At 48.1% G+C, this 24,054-nt stretch overlaps 1 protein-coding gene across 2 annotated transcripts in view; it reads left to right on the top strand.

Moving 5' to 3' along the window:
* Positions 1-2,777: 2,777 nt before the first annotated feature.
* nck1b (NCK adaptor protein 1b) overlaps positions 2,778-24,054 on the top strand; it is a 159,004-nt gene continuing 137,727 nt past the window's right edge. The window contains exon 1 of one of the 2 annotated variants that reach the window (XM_055882211.1): positions 2,778-2,961. The gene's annotated coding sequence lies outside the window, so the exon portion shown is untranslated. Of the gene's footprint in view, positions 2,962-21,427; positions 21,696-24,054 lie in introns of those variants that run through there. The other variant, XM_055882210.1, reaches the window with a different exon arrangement.

The following is a 24,054-nucleotide window of genomic DNA, read 5'->3' as shown; positions in this document are numbered from 1 at the left end:
ACATTCTACCATTCTAGTTCAGTACATTCTACCATTCTAGTTCAGTACATTTTGCCATTCTAGTTCAGTACATTCTACCATTCTAGTTCAATACATTCTACCATTCTAGTTCAGTACATTCTACCATTCTAGTTCAGTACATTCTACCATTCTAGTTCAGTACATTCTACCATTCTAGTTCAGTACATTCTACCATTCTAGTTCAGTACATTCTACCATTCTAGTTCAGCACATTCTACCATTCTAGTTCAGTACATTCTACCGTTCTAGTTCAGTACATTCTACCATTCTAGTACCGTACATTCTACCATTCTAGTTCAGTGCATTCTACCATTCTAGTTCAGTACATTCTAGTTCAGTGCATTCTAGTTCAGTACATTCTACCATTCTAGCTCCGTACATTCTACCATTCTAGTTCAATACATTCTACCATTCTAGTTCAGTACATTCTACCATTCTAGTTCAGTACATTCTACCATTCTAGTTCAGTACATTCTACCATTCTAGTTCAGTACATTCTATCATTCTAGTTCAGTACATTCTACCATTCTAGTTCAATACATTCTACCATTCTAGTTCAGTACATTCTACCATTCTAGTTCAATACATTCTACCATTCTAGTTCAGTACATTCTACCATTCTAGTTCAGTAAATTCTACCATTCTAGTTCAGTACATTCTACCATTCTAGTTCAGTACATTCTACCATTCTAGTTCCGTACATTCTACCATTCTAGTTCAGTACATTCTACCATTCTAGTTCCGTACATTCTACCATTCTAGTTCAGTACATTCTACCATTCTAGTTCAGTACATTCTACCATTCTAGTACAATACATTCTACCATTCTAGTTCAGTACATTCTACCATTCTAGTTCAGTACATTCTACCATTCTAGTTCAATACATTCTACCATTCTAGTTCAGTACATTCTACCATTCTAGTTCAATTCATTCTACCATTCTAGTTCCGTACATTCTACCATTCTATTTCAGTACATTCTACCATTCTAGTTCAATACATTCTACCATTCTAGTTCCGTACATTCTACCATTCTATTTCAGTACATTCTACCATTATAGTTCAGTACATTCTACCATTCTATTTCAGTACATTCTACCATTCTAGTTCCGTACATTCAGCCCTCCTCCTAACCCCTCTGATCGCTCTAAGATAGCCTCCCTCATCACGCTGGGTATGGGAACAACAGCTGGCCATGTGCTTGAGCCTGGCCTCCTCCGTGTCTGCACTCACCTCTACCAGGGTTCTGTTCACGTGGTCCTCTGCCACTGACTGGGCGTTCCAGGACCTTAAACACCACTTCATCACTGCTCCGATCCTGGTTCATCCTGACTCTTCCCGTCAGTTCATTCTGACCCTTGCCGTCAGTTCGCGGTGGAGGCCGATGCTTCGGATGTCGGAGTGGAGGCTGTTCTGTCCCAACGTTCTGCCCTGGACCTTGAGCTGCATCCCTTCTTCTCCCACCGCCTCAACGCCACGGAGTGGAACTACGATGTGGGGAATCGGTAGCTTCTAGCGGTGAAGATGGTGTTGGAGGAATGGAGGTATTCAGCTGCATCCCTGCGCCTTCTTCTCCCACCGCCTCAACGCCACGGAGTGGAACTACGATGTGGGGAATCGGTAGCTTCTAGCGGTGAAGATGGTGTTGGAGGAATGGAGGTATTCAGCTGCATCCCTGCGCCTTCTTCTCCCACCGCCTCAACGCCACGGAGTGGAACTACGATGTGGGGAATCGGTAGCTTCTAGCGGTGAAGATGGTGTTGGAGGAATGGAGGTATTCAGCTGCATCCCTGCGCCTTCTTCTCCCACCGCCTCAAAGCCACGGAGTGGAACTACGATGTGGGGAATCGGTAGCTACTCGCGGTGAAGATGGTGTTGGAGGAATGGAGGTATTCAGCTGCATCCCTGCGCCTTCTTCTCCCACCGCCTCAAAGCCACGGAGTGGAACTACGATGTGGGGAATCGGTAGCTTCTCGCGGTGAAGATGGTGTTGGAGGAATGGAGGTATTCCTCCAACGCCATCTGTTCATTGTGTGGACCGTACACAAAAACCTGGAGTATCTCCACACCATCAAGCCCCTCAACTCCAGGCAAGCGAGATGGGCCCTGCTGTTTACCCGGTTCAACTTTTCTCTCTCCTACCAGCCGGGGTCCAAGAACGTCAAGCCGGATACCCTGTCTCGCCGCTATAACCCCACGGTTAACACCCCGGAACCCGAGAAGATCCTTCCCACCTTGTGCCTGGTGACGGCACTCAGCTGGGGAATAGGGAAGCAGGTCCAGGAGGCACAGCGGTCCCAGCCGAACCTTGGGGGGGTCTAGCTAACCAGATGTTTGTGACTGACACTGTCCGCTCTGCGGTCCTGGAGTGGGTTCATTTCCTCCAAGCACGTCTGCCTCCCTGGCTCCCGTCGAACCCTGACATTCGGGCGACAATGATTTTGGTTCCGGATGTTGCCGCGTTTGTCACCGCCTGCACAGTTTGTGCACAGAACAAGACTCCTCGGCAAGCTCCAGCTGGTCTCCTTCAACCACTGGCTGTCCCTCACCGTCCATGGTACCATATATCCCTGGAATTAGTCACGGGTCTCCACCTGGCAACACTGGCAACACTGCCATCCTGACTGTGGTCGACCGGTTTCCAAAGCCGCCCACTTCATTCCTCTCACCAAACTACCCTCGGCCAAGGAGATGGCCCAGCTCATGGTGCAGCTCGTCTTCCATATCCACGGACTCCCGGTGGACATGGTCTCTGACCAGGGTCCGCAGTTCTCGTCCCGGTTCTGGAAGGCGTTCTGCACGCTCATTGGGTCGTCGGCCAGCCTGTCCTCTGGATTCCACCTCCAGTCCAACGGCCAGTCGGAGCGAGCCAACCAGGACTTAGAGACCACTCTTCGTTGCCTAGTCTCCGCCAACCCTACCACCTGGAGTCAGCAACTGGTACGTCCGCAACACCCTTCCTGCTCTACCACAGGTCTCTACTGTCTGTCTGCTGTCAGTCACCACGCTACCCTGCTATAACATACTGTCTGCTGTCAGTCACCACACTACCCTGCTATAACATACTGTCTGTCTGCTGTCAGTCACCACACTACCCTGCTATAACATACTGTCTGCTGTCAGTCACCACACTACCCTGCTATAACATACTGTCTGTCTGCTGTCAGTCACCACACTACCCTGCTATAACATACTGTCTGTCTGCTGTCAGTCACCACACTATCCTGCTATAACATACTGTCTGTCTGCTGTCAGTCACCACACTACCCTGCTACAACATACTGTCTGTCTGCTGTCAGTCACCAAACTACCCTGCTACAACATACTGTCTGTCTGCTGTCAGTCACCACACTACCCTGCTACAACATACTGTCTGTCTGCTGTCAGTCACCACACTACCCTGCTACAACATACTGTCTGTCTGCTGTCAGTCACCACACTACCCTGCTACAACATACTGTCTGCTGTCAGTCACCACACTACCCTGCTACAACATACTGTCTGCTGTCAGTCACCACACTACCCTGCTACAACATACTGTCTGCTGTCAGTCACCACACTACCCTGCTACAACATACTGTCTGCTGTCAGTCACCACACTACCCTGCTACAACATACTGTCTGCTGTCAGTCACCACACTACCCTGCTACAACATACTGTCTGTCTGCTGTCAGTCACCACACTACTCTGCTACAACATACTGTCTGTTGTCAGTCACCACACTAACCTGCTACAACATACTGTCTGTTTGCTGTCATTCACCACACTACCCTGCTACAACATACTGTCTGTCTGCTGTCAGTCACCACACTACCCTGCTACAATATACTGTCTGTCTGCTGTCAGTCACCACACTACCCTGCTACAACATACTGTCTGTCTGCTGTCAGTCACCACACTACCCTGCTACAACATACTGTCTGTCTGTTGTCAGTCACCACACTACCCTGCTACAACATACTGTCTGTCTGCTGTCATTCACCACACTACCCTGCTACAACATACTGTCTGTCTGCTGTCAGTCACCACACTACCCTGCTACAATATACTGTCTGTCTGCTGTCAGTCACCACACTACCCTGCTACAACATACTGTCTGTCTGCTGTCAGTCACCACACTACCCTGCTACAACATACTGTCTGTCTGCTGTCAGTCACCACACTACCCTGCTATAACATACTGTCTGCTGTCAGTCACCACACTACCCTGCTACAACATACTGTCTGCTGTCAGTCACCACACTACCCTGCTATAACATACTGTCTGCTGTCAGTCACCACACTACCCTGCTACAACATACTGTCTGTCTGCTGTCAGTCACCAAACTACCCTGCTATAACATACTGTCTGTCTGCTGTCAGTCACCACACTACCCTGCTATAACATACTGTCTGCTGTCAGTCACCACACTACCCTGCTACAACATACTGTCTGTCTGCTGTCAGTCACCACACTACCCTGCTATAACATACTGTCTGTCTGCTGTCAGTCACCACACTACCCTGCTATAACATACTGTCTGCTGTCAGTCACCACACTACCCTGCTACAACATACTGTCTGCTGTCAGTCACCACACTACCCTGCTACAACATACTGTCTGCTGTCAGTCACCACACTACCCTGCTATAACATACTGTCTGTCTGCTGTCAGTCACCACACTACCCTGCTATAACATACTGTCTGTCTGCTGTCAGTCACCCCACTACCCTGCTATAACATACTGTCTGCTGTCAGTCACCACACTACCCTGCTATAACATACTGTCTGTCTGCTGTCAGTCACCACACTACCCTGCTACAACATACTGTCTGTCTGCTGTCAGTCACCACACTACCCTGCTATAACATACTGTCTGTCTGCTGTCAGTCACCACACTACCCTGCTATAACATACTGTCTGCTGTCAGTCACCACACTACCCTGCTACAACATACTGTCTGCTGTCAGTCACCACACTACCCTGCTACAACATACTGTCTGCTGTCAGTCACCACACTACCCTGCTATAACATACTGTCTGTCTGCTGTCAGTCACCACACTACCCTGCTATAACATACTGTCTGTCTGCTGTCAGTCACCCCACTACCCTGCTACAACATACTGTCTGCTGTCAGTCACCACACTACCCTGCTATAACATACTGTCTGCTGTCAGTCACCACACTACCCTGCTACAACATACTGTCTGCTGTCAGTCACCACACTACCCTGCTATAACATACTGTCTGCTGTCAGTCACCACACTACCCTGCTACAACATACTGTCTGTCTCCTGTCAGTCACCACACTACCCTGCTACAACATACTGTCTGTCTGCTGTCAGTCACCACACTACCCTGCTACAACATACTGTCTGTCTGCTGTCAGTCACCACACTACCCTGCTATAACATACTGTCTGTCTGCTGTCAGTCACCACACTACCCTGCTACAACATACTGTCTGTCTGCTGTCAGTCACCACACTACCCTGCTATATCATACTGTCTGTCTGCTGTCAGTCACCACACTACCCTGCTACAACATACTGTCTGTCTGCTGTCAGTCACCACACTACCCTGCTACAACATACTGTCTGTCTGCTGTCAGTCACCACACTACCCTGCTACAACATACTGTCTGTCTGTTGTCAGTCACCACACTACCCTGCTACAACATACTGTCTGTCTGCTGTCAGTCACCACACTACCCTGCTATAACATACTGTCTGCTGTCAGTCACCACACTACCCTGCTACAACATACTGTCTGTCTGCTGTCAGTCACCACACTACCCTGCTATAACATACTGTCTGCTGTCAGTCACCACACTACCCTGCTACAACATACTGTCTGCTGTCAGTCACCACACTACCCTGCTATAACATACTGTCTGCTGTCAGTCACCACACTACCCTGCTACAACATACTGTCTGTCTGCTGTCAGTCACCACACTACCCTGCTACAACATACTGTCTGCTGTCAGTCACCACACTACCCTGCTATAACATACTGTCTGTCTGCTGTCAGTCACCACACTACCCTGCTACAACATACTGTCTGTCTGCTGTCAGTCACCACACTACCCTGCTACAACATACTGTCTGCTGTCAGTCACCACACTACCCTGCTATAACATACTGTCTGTCTGCTGTCAGTCACCACACTACCCTGCTATAACATACTGTCTGCTGTCAGTCACCACACTACCCTGCTACAATATACTGTCTGCTGTCAGTCACCACACTACCCTGCTACAACATACTGTCTGCTGTCAGTCACCACACTACCCTGCTATAACATACTGTCTGTCTGCTGTCAGTCACCACACTACCCTGCTACAACATACTGTCTGCTGTCAGTCACCACACTACCCTGCTACAACATACTGTCTGCTGTCAGTCACCACACTACCCTGCTATAACATACTGTCTGTCTGCTGTCAGTCACCACACTACCCTGCTATAACATACTGTCTGTCTGCTGTCAGTCACCACACTACCCTGCTACAACATACTGTCTGTCTGCTGTCAGTCACCACACTACCCTGCTACAACATACTGTCTGTCTGCTGTCAGTCACCACACTACCCTGCTACAACATACTGTCTGTCTGCTGTCAGTCACCACACTACCCTGCTATAACATACTGTCTGTCTGCTGTCAGTCACCACACTACCCTGCTATAACATACTGTCTGTCTGCTGTCAGTCACCACACTACCCTGCTACAACATACTGTCTGTCTGCTGTCAGTCACCACACTACCCTGCTACAACATACTGTCTGTCTGCTGTCAGTCACCACACTACCCTGCTATAACATACTGTCTGTCTGCTGTCAGTCACCACACTACCCTGCTATAACATACTGTCTGTCTGCTGTCAGTCACCACACTACCCTGCTACAACATACTGTCTGTCTGCTGTCAGTCACCACACTACCCTGCTATAACATACTGTCTGTCTGCTGTCATTCACCACACTACCCTGCTATAACATACTGTCTGTCTGCTGTCAGTCACCACACTACCCTGCTACAACATACTGTCTGTCTGCTGTCGGTCACCACACTACCCTGCTACAACATACTGTCTGTCTGCTGTCAGTCACCACACTACCCTGCTATAACATACTGTCTGTCTGCTGTCAGTCACCACACTACCCTGCTACAACATACTGTCTGTCTGCTGTCAGTCACCACACTACCCTGCTACAACATACTGTCTCTCTGCTGTCAGTCACCACACTACCCTGCTACAACATACTGTCTGTCTGCTGTCAGTCACCACACTACCCTGCTATAACATACTGTCTGTCTGCTGTCGGTCACCACACTACCCTGCTACAATATACTGTCTGCTGTCAGTCACCACACTACCCTGCTACAACATACTGTCTGCTGTCAGTCACCACACTACCCTGCTACAACATACTGTCTGTCTGCTGTCAGTCACCACACTACCCTGCTACAACATACTGTCTGCTGTCAGTCACCACACTACCCTGCTATAACATACTGTCTGTCTCCTGTCAGTCACCACACTACCCTGCTACAATATACTGTCTGCTGTCAGTCACCACACTACCCTGCTACAACATACTGTCTGCTGTCAGTCACCACACTACCCTGCTACAACATACTGTCTGCTGTCAGTCACCACACTACCCTGCTATAACATACTGTCTGCTGTCAGTCACCACACTACCCTGCTACAACATACTGTCTGTCTGCTGTCAGTCACCACACTACCCTGCTATAACATACTGTCTGTCTGCTGTCAGTCACCACACTACCCTGCTACAACATACTGTCTGTCTGCTGTCAGTCACCACACTACCCTGCTACAACATACTGTCTGTCTGCTGTCAGTCACCACACTACCCTGCTATAACATACTGTCTGTCTGCTGTCAGTCACCACACTACCCTGCTATAACATACTGTCTGTCTGCTGTCAGTCACCACACTACCCTGCTACAACATACTGTCTGTCTGCTGTCAGTCACCACACTACCCTGCTATAACATACTGTCTGTCTGCTGTCAGTCACCACACTACCCTGCTATAACATACTGTCTGTCTGCTGTCAGTCACCACACTACCCTGCTACAACATACTGTCTGTCTGCTGTCAGTCACCACACTACCCTGCTATAACATACTGTCTGTCTGCTGTCATTCACCACACTACCCTGCTATAACATACTGTCTGTCTGCTGTCAGTCACCACACTACCCTGCTACAACATACTGTCTGTCTGCTGTCGGTCACCACACTACCCTGCTACAACATACTGTCTGTCTGCTGTCAGTCACCACACTACCCTGCTATAACATACTGTCTGTCTGCTGTCAGTCACCACACTACCCTGCTACAACATACTGTCTGTCTGCTGTCAGTCACCACACTACCCTGCTACAACATACTGTCTGTCTGCTGTCAGTCACCACACTACCCTGCTACAACATACTGTCTGTCTGCTGTCAGTCACCACACTACCCTGCTACAACATACTGTCTGTCTGCTGTCAGTCACCACACTACCCTGCTACAACATACTGTCTGTCTGCTGTCAGTCACCACACTACCCTGCTACAACATACTGTCTGTCTGCTGTCAGTCACCACACTACCCTGCTACAACATACTGTCTGTCTGCTGTCAGTCACCACACTACCCTGCTACAACATACTCTCTGTCTGTTGTCAGTCACCACACTACCCTGGTATAACATAATGTCTGTCTGCTGTCAGTCACCACACTACCCTGCTACAACATACTGTCTGTCTGCTGTCAGTCACCACACTACCCTGCTACAACATACTCTCTGTCTGTTGTCAGTCACCACACTACCCTGGTATAACATAATGTCTGTCTGCTGTCAGTCACCACACTACCCTGCTATAACATACTGTCTGCTGTCAGTCACCACACTACCCTGCTATAACATACTGTCTGTCTGCTGTCAGTCACCACACTACCCTGCTATAACATACTGTCTGTCTGCTGTCAGTCACCACACTACCCTGCTACAACATACTGTCTGCTGTCAGTCACCACACTACCCTGCTACAACATACTGTCTGCTGTCAGTCACCACACTACCCTGCTACAACATACTGTCTGCTGTCAGTCACCACACTACCCTGCTACAACATACTGTCTGTCTGCTGTCAGTCACCACACTACCCTGCTACAAGATACTGTCTGTCTGCTGTCAGTCACCACACTACCCTGCTACAACATACTGTCTGTCTGCTGTCAGTCACCACACTACCCTGCTACAACATACTGTCTGTCTGCTGTCAGTCACCACACTACCCTGCTACAACATACTGTCTGTCTGCTGTCAGTCACCACACTACCCTGCTACAACATACTGTCTGCTGTCAGTCACCACACTACCCTGCTACAACATACTGTCTGTCTGCTGTCAGTCACCACACTACCCTGCTACAACATACTGTCTGCTGTCAGTCACCACACTACCCTGCTATAACATACTGTCTGCTGTCAGTCACCACACTACCCTGCTACAACATACTGTCTGCTGTCAGTCACCACACTACCCTGCTATAACATACTGTCTGTCTGCTGTCAGTCACCACACTACCCTGCTACAACATACTGTCTGTCTGCTGTCAGTCACCACACTACCCTGCTACAACATACTGTCTGCTGTCAGTCACCACACTACCCTGCTATAACATACTGTCTGTCTGCTGTCAGTCACCACACTACCCTGCTATAACATACTGTCTGTCTGCTGTCAGTCACCACACTACCCTGCTACAACATACTGTCTGTCTGCTGTCAGTCACCACACTACCCTGCTACAACATACTGTCTGCTGTCAGTCACCACACTACCCTGCTACAACATACTGTCTGTCTGCTGTCAGTCACCACACTACCCTGCTATAACATACTGTCTGTCTGCTGTCAGTCACCACACTACCCTGCTACAACATACTGTCTGCTGTCAGTCACCACACTACCCTGCTATAACATACTGTCTGTCTGCTGTCAGTCACCACACTACCCTGCTACAACATACTGTCTGTCTGCTGTCAGTCACCACACTACCCTGCTACAACATACTGTCAGTCACCACACTACCCTGCTACAACATACTGTCTGCTGTCAGTCACCACACTACCCTGCTACAACATACTGTCTGTCTGCTGTCAGTCACCACACTACCCTGCTACAACATACTGTCTGTCTGCTGTCAGTCACCACACTACCCTGCTACAACATACTGTCTGTCTGCTGTCAGTCACCACACTACCCTGCTACAACATACTGTCTGTCTGCTGTCATTCACCACACTACCCTGCTATAACATACTGTCTGTCTGCTGTCAGTCACCACACTACCCTGCTACAACATACTGTCTGTCTGCTATCAGTCACCACACTACCCTGCTATAACATACTGTCTGCTGTCAGTCACCACACTACCCTGCTACAACATACTGTCTGCTGTCAGTCACCACACTACCCTGCTAGAACATACTGTCTGCTGTCAGTCACCACACTACCCTGCTACAACATACTGTCTGCTGTCAGTCACCACACTACCCTGCTACAACATACTGTCTGCTGTCAGTCACCACACTACCCTGCTACAACATACTGTCTGCTGTCAGTCACCACACTACCCTGCTAGAACATACTGTCTGCTGTCAGTCACCACACTACCCTTCTAGAACATACTGTCTGCTGTCAGTCACCACACTACCCTGCTACAACATACTGTCTGCTGTCAGTCACCACACTACCCTGCTAGAACATACTGTCTGTCTGCTGTCAGTCACCACACTACCCTGCTACAACATACTGTCTGCTGTCAGTCACCACACTACCCTGCTACAACATACTGTCTGTCTGCTGTCAGTCACCACACTACCCTGCTACAACATACTGTCTGCTGTCAGTCACCACACTACCCTGCTACAACATACTGTCTGTCTGCTGTCAGTCACCACACTACCCTGCTACAACATACTGTCTGCTGTCAGTCACCACACTACCCTGCTATAACATACTGTCTGCTGTCAGTCACCACACTACCCTGCTATAACATACTGTCTGTCTGCTATCAGTCACCACACTACCCTGCTACAACATACTGTCTGCTGTCAGTCACCACACTACCCTGCTATAACATACTGTCTGCTGTCAGTCACCACACTACCCTGCTACAACATACTGTCTGTCTGCTGTCAGTCACCACACTACCCTGCTATAATATACTGTCTGCTGTCAGTCACCACACTACCCTGCTACAACATACTGTCTGTCTGCTGTCAGTCACCACACTACCCTGCTACAACATACTGTCTGTCTGCTATCAGTCACCACACTACCCTGCTACAACATACTGTCTGCTGTCAGTCACCACACTACCCTGCTACAACATACTGTCTGCTGTCAGTCACCACACTACCCTGCTACAACATACTGTCTGTCTGCTGTCAGTCACCACACTACCCTGCTATAACATACTGTCTGTCTGCTGTCAGTCACCACACTACCCTGCTAGAACATACTGTCTGCTGTCAGTCACCACACTACCCTGCTAGAACATACTGTCTGTCTGCTGTCAGTCACCACACTACCCTGCTATAACATACTGTCTGTCTGCTGTCAGTCACCACACTACCCTGCTACAACATACTGTCTGCTGTCAGTCACCACACTACCCTGCTATAACATACTGTCTGTCTGCTGTCAGTCACCACACTACCCTGCTACAACATACTGTCTGCTGTCAGTCACCACACTACCCTGCTACAACATACTGTCTGCTGTCAGTCACCACACTACCCTGCTACAACATACTGTCTGCTGTCAGTCACCACACTACCCTGCTACAACATACTGTCTGTCTGCTGTCAGTCACCACACTACCCTGCTACAACATACTGTCTGTCTGCTGTCAGTCACCACACTACCCTGCTACAACATACTGTCTGTCTGCTGTCAGTCACCACACTACCCTGCTACAACATACTGTCTGTCTGCTGTCAGTCACCACACTACCCTGCTACAACATACTGTCTGTCTGCTGTCAGTCACCACACTACCCTGCTATAACATACTGTCTGCTGTCAGTCACCACACTACCCTGCTACAACATACTGTCTGCTGTCAGTCACCACACTACCCTGCTACAACATACTGTCTGTCTGCTATCAGTCACCACACTACCCTGCTACAACATACTGTCTGCTGTCAGTCACCACACTACCCTGCTACAACATACTGTCTGTCTGCTGTCAGTCACCACACTACCCTGCTATAATATACTGTCTGCTGTCAGTCACCACACTACCCTGCTATAACATACTGTCTGCTGTCAGTCACCACACTACCCTGCTACAACATACTGTCTGTCTGCTGTCAGTCACCACACTACCCTGCTATAACATACTGTCTGCTGTCAGTCACCACACTACCCTGCTATAACATACTGTCTGTCTGCTGTCAGTCACCACACTACCCTGCTATAACATACTGTCTGCTGTCAGTCACCACACTACCCTGCTATAATATACTGTCTGCTGTCAGTCACCACACTACCCTGCTATAACATACTGTCTGCTGTCAGTCACCACACTACCCTGCTATAACATACTGTCTGCTGTCAGTCACCACACTACCCTGCTATAACATACTGTCAGTCACCACACTACCCTGCTATAACATACTGTCTGCTGTCAGTCACCACACTACCCTGCTATAACATACTGTCAGTCACCACACTACCCTGCTAACGAGGGGACTAATGCAAGTGTGGGTTAAATCACCTGTAGTACCTGCTGTCAAAAGGATGCATTCTGCAATAGGTTCGGGAGTAAGAGCAACGTAACTTTGTTGACAACATTGTACATAAAAACAGGCTGTCATGCTACTCTTTTTACAGAGAACGCTCTCTCTCCATTCAGCTCCACTCTGATCTTGATGGGCGTTTCTTTGAAACATGCATCCAATCCCATTTAGCCCTTACATAACTATTTTAAATGGTATAGTGTTTTTGTGCTTCGCTGAGTGATTGTTCTATCGATTCCCTGGGTCATTTCATGTTTTCATGTATATCTGAGTTATTAGCATTCAAGCTGGCAGAAATCTGGCCAGTAGGACGTACTACTGTGGTAAAGTCTCTCTCAGTGTGACGTAGTACTGTGGTAAAGTCTCTCTCAATGTGATGTAGTACTGTGGTAAAGTCTCTCCCAGTATGGCGTAGTACTGTGGTAAAGTCTCTCTCAGTGTGACGTAGTACTGTGGTAAAGTCTCTCTCAGTGTGACGTAGTACTGTGGTAAAGTCTCAGTAGGACGTAGTACTGTGGTAAAGTCTCTCTCAGTGTGACGTAGTACTGTGGTAAAGTCTCAGTAGGACGTAGTACTGTGGTAAAGTCTCTCCCAGTATGACGTAGTACTGTGGTAAAGTCTCTCTCAGTGTGACGTAGTACTGTGGTAAAGTCTCTCTCAGTATGGCGTAGTACTGTGGTAAAGTCTCTCTCAGTATGGCGTAGTACTGTGGTAAAGTCTCTCTCAGTAGGACGTAGTACTGTGGTAAAGTCTCTCTCAGTATGGCGTAGTACTGTGGTAAAGTCTCTCTCAGTGTGACGTAGTACTGTGGTAAAGTCTCAGTAGGACGTAGTACTGTGGTAAAGTCTCTCTCAGTATGACGTAGTACTGTGGTAAAGTCTCTCTCAGTATGACGTAGTACTGTGGTAAAGTCTCAGTATGACGTACTACTGTGGTAAAGTCTCTCAGTATGACGTAGTACTGTGGTAAAGTCTCTCTCAGTGTGACGTAGTACTGTGGTAAAGTCTCTCTCAGTGTGACGTAGTACTGTGGTAAAGTCTCTCTCAGTAGGACGTAGTACTGTGGTAGTCTCTCTCTCAGTAGGACGTAGTACTGTGGTAAAGTCTCAGTAGGACGTAGTACTGTGGTAAAGTCTCTCTCAGTATGACGTAGTACTGTGGTAAAGTCTCTCTCAGTATGACGTAGTACTGTGGTAAAGTCTCTCTCAGTAGGACGTAGTACTGTGGTAAAGTCTCTCTCAGTGTGACGTAGTACTGTGGTAAAGTCTCTCAGTATGACATAGTACTGTGGTAAAGTCTCTCTCAGTGTGACGTAGTACTGTGGTAAAGTCTCTCTCAGTATGACGTAGTACTGTGGTAAAGTCTCTCTCAGTATGACGTAATACTGTGGTAAAGTCTCTCTCAGTAGGACGTAGTACTGTGGTAGTCTCTCTCTCAGTAGGACGTAGTACTGTGGTAAAGTCTCTCTCAGTAGGACGTAGTACTGTGGTAAAGTCTCTCTCAGTAGGACGTAGTACTGTGGTAAAGTCTCTCTCAGTATGACGTAGTACTGTGGTAAAGTCTCTCTCAGTATGACGTAGTACTGTGGTAAAGTCTCTCTCAGTATGACGTAGTACTGTGGTAAAGTCTCTCTCAGTATGACGTAGTACTGTGGTAAAGTCTCTCTCAGTATGACGTAGTACTGTGGTAAAGTCTCTCAGTATGACGTAGTACTGTGGTAAAGTCTCTCTCAGTAGGACGTAGTACTGTGGTAAAGTCTCTCTCAGTATGATGTAGTACTGTGGTAAAGTCTCTCTCAGTAGGACGTAGTACTGTGGTAAAGTCTCTCTCAGTAGGACGTAGTACTGTGGTAAAGTCTCTCTCAGTATGACGTAGTACTGTGGTAAAGTCTCTCTCAGTATGACGTAATACTGTGGTAAAGTCTCTCTCAGTATGACGTAGTACTGTGGTAAAGTCTCTCTCAGTATGACGTAATACTGTGGTAAAGTCTCTCTCAGTATGACGTAATACTGTGGTAAAGTCTCTCTCAGTATGGCGTAGTACTGTGGTAAAGTCTCTCTCAGTGTGACGTAGTACTGTGGTAAAGTCTCTCTCAGTATGACGTAGTACTGTGGTAAAGTCTCTCTCAGTATGACGTAGTACTGTGGTAAAGTCTCTCTCAGTATGGCGTAGTACTGTGGTAAAGTCTCTCTCAGTAGGATATAGTACTGTGGTAAAGTCTCAGTATGACGTAGTACTGTGGTAAAGTCTCTCTCAGTATGACGTAGTACTGTGGTAAAGTCTCTCTCAGTATGGCGTAGTACTGTGGTAAAGTCTCTCTCAGTAGGATATAGTACTGTGGTAAAGTCTCAGTATGACGTAGTACTGTGGTAAAGTCTCTCTCAGTATGACGTAGTACTGTGGTAAAGTCTCTCTCAGTATGACGTAGTACTGTGGTAAAGTCTCTCTCAGTATGGCGTAGTACTGTGGTAAAGTCTCTCTCAGTATGACGTAGTACTGTGGTAAAGTCTCTCCCACTACACTGGAAGTTCACAGGAATATGACTTTTAGATCGCGGAAACGTCTATCGTACATGTCAGATTTCTCCTGAGTGGCGCAGCAGTCTAAGGCACTGCATCTCAGTGCTTGAGGCATCACTACAGACACCCTGGTTCAAATCCAGGCTGTATCACAACTGGCTATGATTGGGAGTCCCATAGGGCGGCGCACAATTGGCCCAGCGTGGTCCGGGTTTGGCCGGTGTAGGCCCTAATTGTAAATAAGAATTTGTTCTTAAAACTGACTTGCCTAGTTAAATAAACGTTACATTAATAAAAATAATGATATGTCTTCTCTCGACTGAGCCATTGATAATATTTGTGTGATATTCCTACCCAGATAAATGTGTGATCTAATGGAGGGTCTGCACATGTTTCCTATGTGTCGTTCGCTTCAGTCCAGGGTGCAGTGCAGGGTGCAGTGCAGGGTGCAGTCCAGGGTGGAGTCCAGGGTGGAGTCCAGGGTATAGTCCAGGGTGGAGTCCAGGGTATAGTCCAGGGTATAGTCCAGGGTATAGTCCAGGGTATAGTCCAGGGTATAGTCCAGGGTGCAGTCCAGGGTATAGTCCAGGGTATAGTCCAGGGTATAGTCCAGGGTGTAGTCCAGGGTGTAGTCCAGGTTCTAGTCCAGGTTGTAGTCCAGGTTGTAGTCCAGGGTGCAGTCCAGGGTGCAGTGCTGGGTGGAGTCCAGGGTGGAGTCCAGGGTGTAGTCCAGGGTATAGTCCAGGGTATAGTCCAGGGTGCAGTCCAGGGTATAGTCCAGGGTGCAGTACAGGGTGTAGTCCAGGGTGTAGTCCAGGGTGCAGTCCAGGGTGTAGTCCAGGGTGTAGTCCAGGGTGCAGTCCAGGGTGTAGTCCAGGGTATAGTCCAGGGTATAGTCCAGGGTGGAGTCCAGGGTATAGTCCAGGGTATAGTCCAGGGTATAGTCCAGGGTATAGTCCAGGGTGTAGTCCAGGGTGTAGTCCAGGGTGCAGTCCAGGGTGGAGTCCAGGGTGCAGTCCAGGGTGCAGTCCAGGGTGGAGTCCAGGGTGTAGTCCAGGGTGCAGTCCAGGGTGTAGTCCAGGGTGTAGTCCAGGGTGTAGTCCATGGTGTAGTCCAGGGTTCAGTCCAGGGTGCAGTCCAGGGTTCAGTCCAGGTTCTAGTCCAGGTTGTAGTCCAGGTTGTAGTCCAGGGTGCAGTCCAGGGTGCAGTGCTGGGTGGAGTCCAGGGTGGAGTCCAGGGTGTAGTCCAGGGTATAGTCCAGGGTATAGTCCAGGGTGCAGTCCAGGGTATAGTCCAGGGTGCAGTCCAGTGTGTAGTCCAGGGTGTAGTCCAGGGTGCAGTCCAGGGTGTAGTCCAGGGTGTAGTCCAGGGTGCAGTCCAGGGTGTAGTCCAGGGTGTAGTCCAGGGTGCAGTCCAGGGTGTAGTCCAGGGTGGAGTCCAGGGTGGAGTCCAGGGTGGAGTCCAGGGTGGAGTCCAGGGTGTAGTCCATGGTGTAGTCCAGGGTGCAGTGCTGGGTGCAGTGCTGGGTGCAGTCCAGGGTGGAGTCCAGGGTGGAGTCCAGGGTGGAGTCCAGGGTGGAGTCAAGGGTATAGTCCAGGGTGTAGTCCAGGGTGTAGTCCAGGGTGCAGTCCAGGGTGCAGTGCTGGGTGCAGTCCAGGGTGGAGTCCAGGGTGCAGTCCAGGGTGGAGTCCAGGGTGGAGTCCAGGGTGGAGTCCAGGGTGGAGTCTAGGGTGCAGTGCAGGGTGTAGTCCAGGGTGCAGTGCTGGGTGCAGTCCAGGGTGGAGTCCAGGGTGGAGTCTAGGATGCAGTCCAGGGTGCAGTCCAGGGTGCAGTGCAGGGTGCAGTGCAGGGTGTAGTCCAGGGTGCAGTGCTGGGTGCAGTCCAGGGTGCAGTGCTGGGTGCAGTCCAGGGTGCAGTCCAGGGTGCAGCCCAGGGTGCAGTCCAGGGTGCAGTGCAGGGTGCAGTGCTGGGTGCAGTCCAGGGTGCAGTCCAGGGGGCAGTGCTGGGTGCAGTCCAGGGTGTTGTCCAGGGTGCAGTACTGGGTGCAGTCCAGGGTGCAGTGCAGGGTGTAGTCCAGGGTGCAGTGCAGGTGCAGTCCAGGGTGCAGTCCAGGGTACAGTCCAGGGTGCAGTGCTGGGTGCAGTCCAGGGTGCAGTGCTGGGTGCAGTCCAGGGTGCAGTCCAGGGTGCAGTCCAGGGGGCAGTGCTGGGTGCAGTCCAGGGTGCAGTGCTGGGTGCAGTCCAGGGTGCAGTCCAGGGTGCAGTCCAGGGTGCAGTGCAGGGTGTAGTCCAGGGTGCAGTCCAGGGTGCAGTCCAGGGTGCAGTGCTGTGTGCAGTCCAGGGTGCAGTCCAGGGTGCAGTGCTGTGTGCAGTCCAGGGTGCAGTGCAGGGTGCAGTCCAGGGTGCCGTCCAGGGTGCAGTGCAGGGTGCAGTGCAGGGTGCAGTGCAGGGTGCAGTCCAGGGTGCAGTCCATGGTGGAGTCCAGGGTATAGTCCAGGTGCAGTCCAGGGTGGAGTCCAGGGTGCAGTCCAGGGTGGAGTCCAGGGTGCAGTGCAGGGTGGAGTCCAGGGTGCAGTCCAGGGTGGAGTCCAGGGTGCAGTGCAGGGTGCAGTCCAGGGTGCAGTCCAGGGTGGAGTGCAGGGTGCAGTGCAGGGTGCAGTCCAGGGTGCAGTGCAGGGTGCAGTCCAGGGTGCAGTCCAGGGTGGAGTGCAGGGTGCAGTGCAGGGTGCAGTCCAGTGTGCAGTTTAGGGTGCAGTCCAGGGTGCAGTGCAGGGTGCAGTCCAGGGTGCAGTCCAGGGTGGAGTGCAGAATGTACGCACGGCCCATTGACGTAGCATGGGCAACGTTTCCATCTCCTCAAATGTATGTCTGCCGGTGTGAACGTTAGTCTCCACTCTGAGGCACATCGATCAGCAGGTTGAACATGGTGAGATTGTAGACTCCTAAATTGATAATGCAGTTTGTTTAGGCGGTTTTTACATGCTGATATTTTCTTTGGTATTAGTGTATGTAGCTACGTTTGCTAGCTAGCTACAATACCTCATATAGAGCATTGCATTGTGGATTTTGTAGTGGACTTGAGTTGCAAATTTCCACAAAGATTTTCAATGTTGATAACAACTTTATAACGCCAAAATGAAACAGTTGTTCACCCCAAAAATATTGTTCTCACATTCGTGTTATTTAACACAGTAAATTAAAGGTATTAGTGGTTTGGGGTGGAATTTTATAAAAAAAAAAAAAAAAATCAAACATGTTAAATATTGTCAAATAAATAGAAACAAACATACCTTCTCAGGAAAAACGTAAGTTTTTTCACAACGACAAGGCCACAAAATTGCTACTCTCACAAACGACTAGAATAGCAACGGCAGTGCACCGCTAGGGATCTCCGGTACAGAGCGCTCACCTGCACACGAGGTTGGGGGTGGTTCTATACATTCTACAGGTTCACACTCACCATTAAGGGTGGTACAGGAAACACTGACCGAAGTCTTTGGTCCTTCCCTGTCTTAATGGATTTTCTTTCTCTTTGAGGGGGGTCGCTGCGGTCTCATCAAGACCGTCACACAACATACATTGGATTTGACATAGGCCTAGATCATGAATAATCTTGTAAATATTGATTTGTAAATGTGTTTCTCAATGCCTCAGGAGGTAAAGGCAACTGTACAAGTGCTTGCCAAGCGTTGGTATGCATACAAACTTCACCAGTGTTGAATGAATAAATAACCCTTATATTAATACCACTGTGACCAGTAGCACTGCAGGATAGGCATACCAGTCTATGCTGGTGTAACAGTGCTGCTTCTGTCCGTCTCCTCGCCCCTACCTGCGCTCGAACCAGGGACCCTCTGCACACATCGACAACTGCCTCCCACGAAGCATCGTTACCTATCGCTCCACAAAAGCCGCGGCCCTTGCAGAGCAAAGGGGAACAGCTACTTCAAGGTCTCAGAGCGAGTGACGTCACCGATTGAAACGCTGTTAGCGCGCACCACCGCTAACTAGCTAGCCATTTCACATCGGTTACATATACACCACCGCTAACTAGCTAGCCATTTCACATCGGTTACATATACACCACCGCTAACTAGCTAGCCATTTCACATCGGTTACATATACACCACCGCTAACTAGCTAGCCATTTCACATCGGTTACATATACACCACCGCTAACTAGCTAGCCATTTCACATCCGTTACATATACACCACCGTTAACTAGCTAGCCATTTCACATCGGTTACATATACACCACCGCTAACTAGCTAGCCATTTCACATCGGTTACATATACACCACCGCTAACTAGCTAGCCATTTCACATCTGTTACACTGGTCAATGCAGCATAGGCATACCAGTCTATTCTGGTCAATGCAGGATATACATACCAGTCTATTCTGGTCAATGCAGGATATACATACCAGTCTATTCTGGTCAATGCAGGATATACATACCAGTCTATTCTGGTCAATGCAGCATAGGCATACCAGTCTATTCTGGTCAATACAGGATATACATACCAGTCTATTCTGGTCAATACAGGATACACATACCAGTCTATTCTGGTCAATACAGGATATACATACCAGTCTATTCTGGTCAATACAGGATAGGCATACCAGTTTATTCTGGTCAATACAGGATAGGCATACCAGTCTATTCTGGTCAATACAGGATAGACATACAAGTCTATTCTGGTCAATACAGGATAGGCATACCAGTTTATTCTGGTCAATGCAGGATAGGCATACCAGTCTATTCTGGTCAATGCAGGATAGACATACCAGTCTATTCTGGTCAATGCAGCATAGGCATACCAGTCTATTCTGGTCAATACAGGATATACATACCAGTCTATTCTGGCCAATACAGGATAGGCATACCAGTCTATTCTGGTCAATGCAGGATATACATACCAGTCTATTCTGGTCAATACAGGATAGGCATACCAGTCTATTCTGGTCAATGCAGGATATGCATACCAGTCTATTCTGGTCAATACAGGATAGGCATACCAGTCTATTCTGGTCAATACAGGATATGCATACCAGTCTATTCTGGTCAATACAGGATAGGCATACCAGTCTATTCTGGTCAATGCAGGATATACATACCAGTCTATTCTGGTCAATACAGGATAGGCATACCAGTCTATTCTGGTCAATGCAGGATATGCATACCAGTCTATTCTGGTCAATACAGGATAGGCATACCAGTCTATTCTGGTCAATACAGGATATGCATACCAGTCTATTCTGGTCAATGCAGGATAGGCATACCAGTCTATTCTGGTCAATGCAGGATAGACATACCAGTTTATTCTGGTCAATACAGGATAGACATACCAGTCATACCATTGAAGAATGCCATGGTGGTCAAAGAATGTCCTCTTTTACAGCAGTAGGCTAACCCTGAAATAGTTGGACAACCTGCCAATTACAGAGATTTGATCATTATTTCCCTGGAAGAAAATCATGTTAATAGAAAATACTAGGCTAATAGATGTTTGTACTACATTTAGCCTTTACAGGTAAGACATACTCTACGTGAGAGCACGTTATGGCAATACAAATACACAGAGAGACAACTTGATTTGTGTCATGGGAAAAACAAACATTTCTGGTCAACGGGTGAGTTTGTCTTGGGTTAGGGCTATCTGGGATCATTGGGATGTCCCAACCCTAACATAAACCCGACCCATATTATATTTTTATTTAACTAGGCAAGTCCGTTAGGAACAAGTTCTTATTTACAACGACGGCCAACCCCAGACGACGCTGGGCCGGTTGTGATACAGCCTGGATAATCCTTACCATAACTATTTCATACGTCAACCCTAATGGGGAACGGAGGGACGTCCCAATGATCCCGTAAAGCAAGGACCGTTCGTTTTGCATGGCATTGCCCGGTGCTGCAAATGAGTGAATGTTTAAACTCCGCCGCCCTGGGGCACCGGGAAATGTAAGATGAACTCACCCAATGGGATGCGGTAAAAATTTGATAGGCAGCCAACCACTGTTGTGGTGGACCGGTTTGATTGACACTGCCACTGTCCAATGGGAGCATTGTGTATCGTGAACACTGGGAGCAACTCGGAGAGCAAGCTCTGTGGCTTGAGCTTTGTCATGCTGGAAACTGGAAAGCTATCTATTTCCAACTAGGTTGGTATTATGATTATAGTCAGCTAGACAAGTTGTGCAAGGTTACCTTAGCTAGCTAGGTTTTGGTCTTGGTTTGGTTTGGTTTTGGTCCATCCATCTACACGGGCGTTTCAAATCATCTTTGCTGTACATGGTGATTTCATCAACCGAGAAAGGACAGGTACGACCGATCTAACCAGGTAAGAGCCAGAGGGATCTGCAATGTTCATGCCAGCAACTTGATTAGCTTCGCTAGCTGGTAGGTTAGCAAAAAGAACATCTGGCCTCAACTTTTGGGAACAGAGGCACGGCTTGATAATAAAATATCATCCCTTGTAATGTAGTGAATGCTGAAAAATAGCATATTGATGAGCTAACTACATAGCTATCACTGCCTTCTTGGCAAGCTAGTTGTCTAGATTGCTAACGTTACTTAGCCATCTGTTAGCTAGCTGTCTTGCCAAGGTGGCAGATATGCCAGCTGGGTGTTTATTTGGCTGGCTGAGATTGTCTCACATAGTAGGATGATTGTGGATAGTCAGATTAATATAATAGTTCGTTTTAAAACGTTTGATATGTTTTGCAAGAAGAACGATTTCCCCAATAATCCAGTTTACATGACACATCTGAAATAAGGCTATCTGATGGGACTTTTGATAAATGCAGAAAATCGCCAATGAAAATAAACGATTTGCCACAGTGACAATGTTATTTTTGCGAAGACAAACTTTATTTGATTCCGATTTCGGATACATACAGACTGTTTGTGGAAACAATTTCTAATATGCATACTTTCAGTTTTTCCCGAACTCACTTCAGTCGTGCATAGATGTTTTATCATAGTCTGAAACGTCACGTACAGCAGTGTCCTGGAGTATTGGACAGATGGTTTTAGTTTTCTCAGCGCAGCTCAAACTAGATCTCTGTCGACACGTTTAAATGAATGGAGGACAACGCGTTGGTTTGTCATTGTGGGAAGGTGCGCGTTGGTCTGGGTGTCCTCGGCGATGCTGGTCAGTGTATATACGACCTGCATCTTTGGCACAATAAAGTTACATTATATTCTATTCAATCCATAGGCTTCATTGACGCCATTCAGAGTGTCTTGAAGTCAATACATCCGGCTATGATAGCTGAAGTTCATAACTAGCTAACGTTGATAGTACAGGATTGACGTAAAAGTGATATGTGTGTAACAGTCATTTTCTGCAATTTCTTATGGGATGAATGATTAACTGGTGGAAGCAGTCTAAACCATAGTTCTGAACTAATAGATGAAAGGCTTTACGGTCCATAAACATATCGCCTGCATAGCTAGCTACACATCCATAATCATACAATCATTTTTGTTATCCTCCGCTACACAATAAGCAAGGAAGGAGCTAGCGAGGCATGTTGTAGTCACTCACTGCTGTACAACGTAGAGAAACATAATGAAATGAAACAAGCTTTTCATCGATGTTTATTGCTTTAAACTGAACAAATTGGAAGGACAACATTTACATCCAGTATTTTATGTAAATGATAAATGAGCCCCGTTGAACACAAATTAAGTCTGGTCTACACACCACATGAGGGACAGAGTTTTACTATGTGTGTGTGTGTGTGTGTGTGTTGCAAATGTATTTCTTGCACTTGTGTGTACTGTGTCTTCCTGTCCGTCTTGGGTTCACACACATCGCAGCGCTTCTTGTTGCTACCGGCTGTGATCTAGAATGATAAACACTTAGTTCAGGGATGTTACTAACATCTCACTCACATTTATAGTTACATTAGTCCAAGGTAGGAGAGTCAGACACATCTCACTCACATTTATAGTTACATTAGTCCAAGGTAGGAGAGTCAGACACATCTCACTCACATATATAGTTACAGCAGGCCAAGGTAGGAGAGTCAGACACACACACACATGCAACAACATCACTCATACTTACTTCCTGTATTGGAGTTGTTGGTTCTGTGGGTCGGGGCGGACGGGGCCCCAGCATCCTCCTCCTGAATCCTCCTCACCATGGGTGCAGAAGCTGGGGTCCTTGGGTAATGTTGCCTCCTCTGGATTTGAGGTCTTACCAATGTCTTGCCCATCTCCTCGGGAAAGAGCCGTCTCCTCTGGATTTGAGGTCTTACCAGTGCCCTGCCCATCTCCTCGGGAAAGAGCCGTCTCCTCTGGATTTGAGGTCTTACCAATGCCCTGCCCTGCTCCTCGAGAAAGAGGCGTCTCCTCTGGATTTGAGGTCTTACCAGTGCCTTGCCCAGCTCCTCGAGAAAGAGCCGTCTCCTCTGGATTTGAGGTCTTACCAGTGCCTTGCCCAGCTCCTCGAGAAAGAGCCGTCTCCTCTGGAGCTTCCCTCTGTTCCAATCTGGGTTCAACGCCATCCAGATGACTAACGCGTTGTACGCCGAGATGTCCAAGATGTTGAAGAATATCACAAGATGCCAGCGTAGGGTTCTTCTTTTGAAGCTGTAGCCAGTCACCAGCTTGTCTCCTTTTCTGTCATTGTAATCCATTCTGATTTCTGGTTGTTGATGTTCCTGGCCACAGATTCTCCCATCCCTATG

Source organism: Salvelinus fontinalis, chromosome 25 (assembly GCF_029448725.1).
Source record: "Salvelinus fontinalis isolate EN_2023a chromosome 25, ASM2944872v1, whole genome shotgun sequence".
In the NCBI taxonomy this organism is placed as follows: domain Eukaryota; kingdom Metazoa; phylum Chordata; class Actinopteri; order Salmoniformes; family Salmonidae; genus Salvelinus; species Salvelinus fontinalis.
This window is presented reverse-complemented; position numbering and strand designations above follow the sequence as displayed.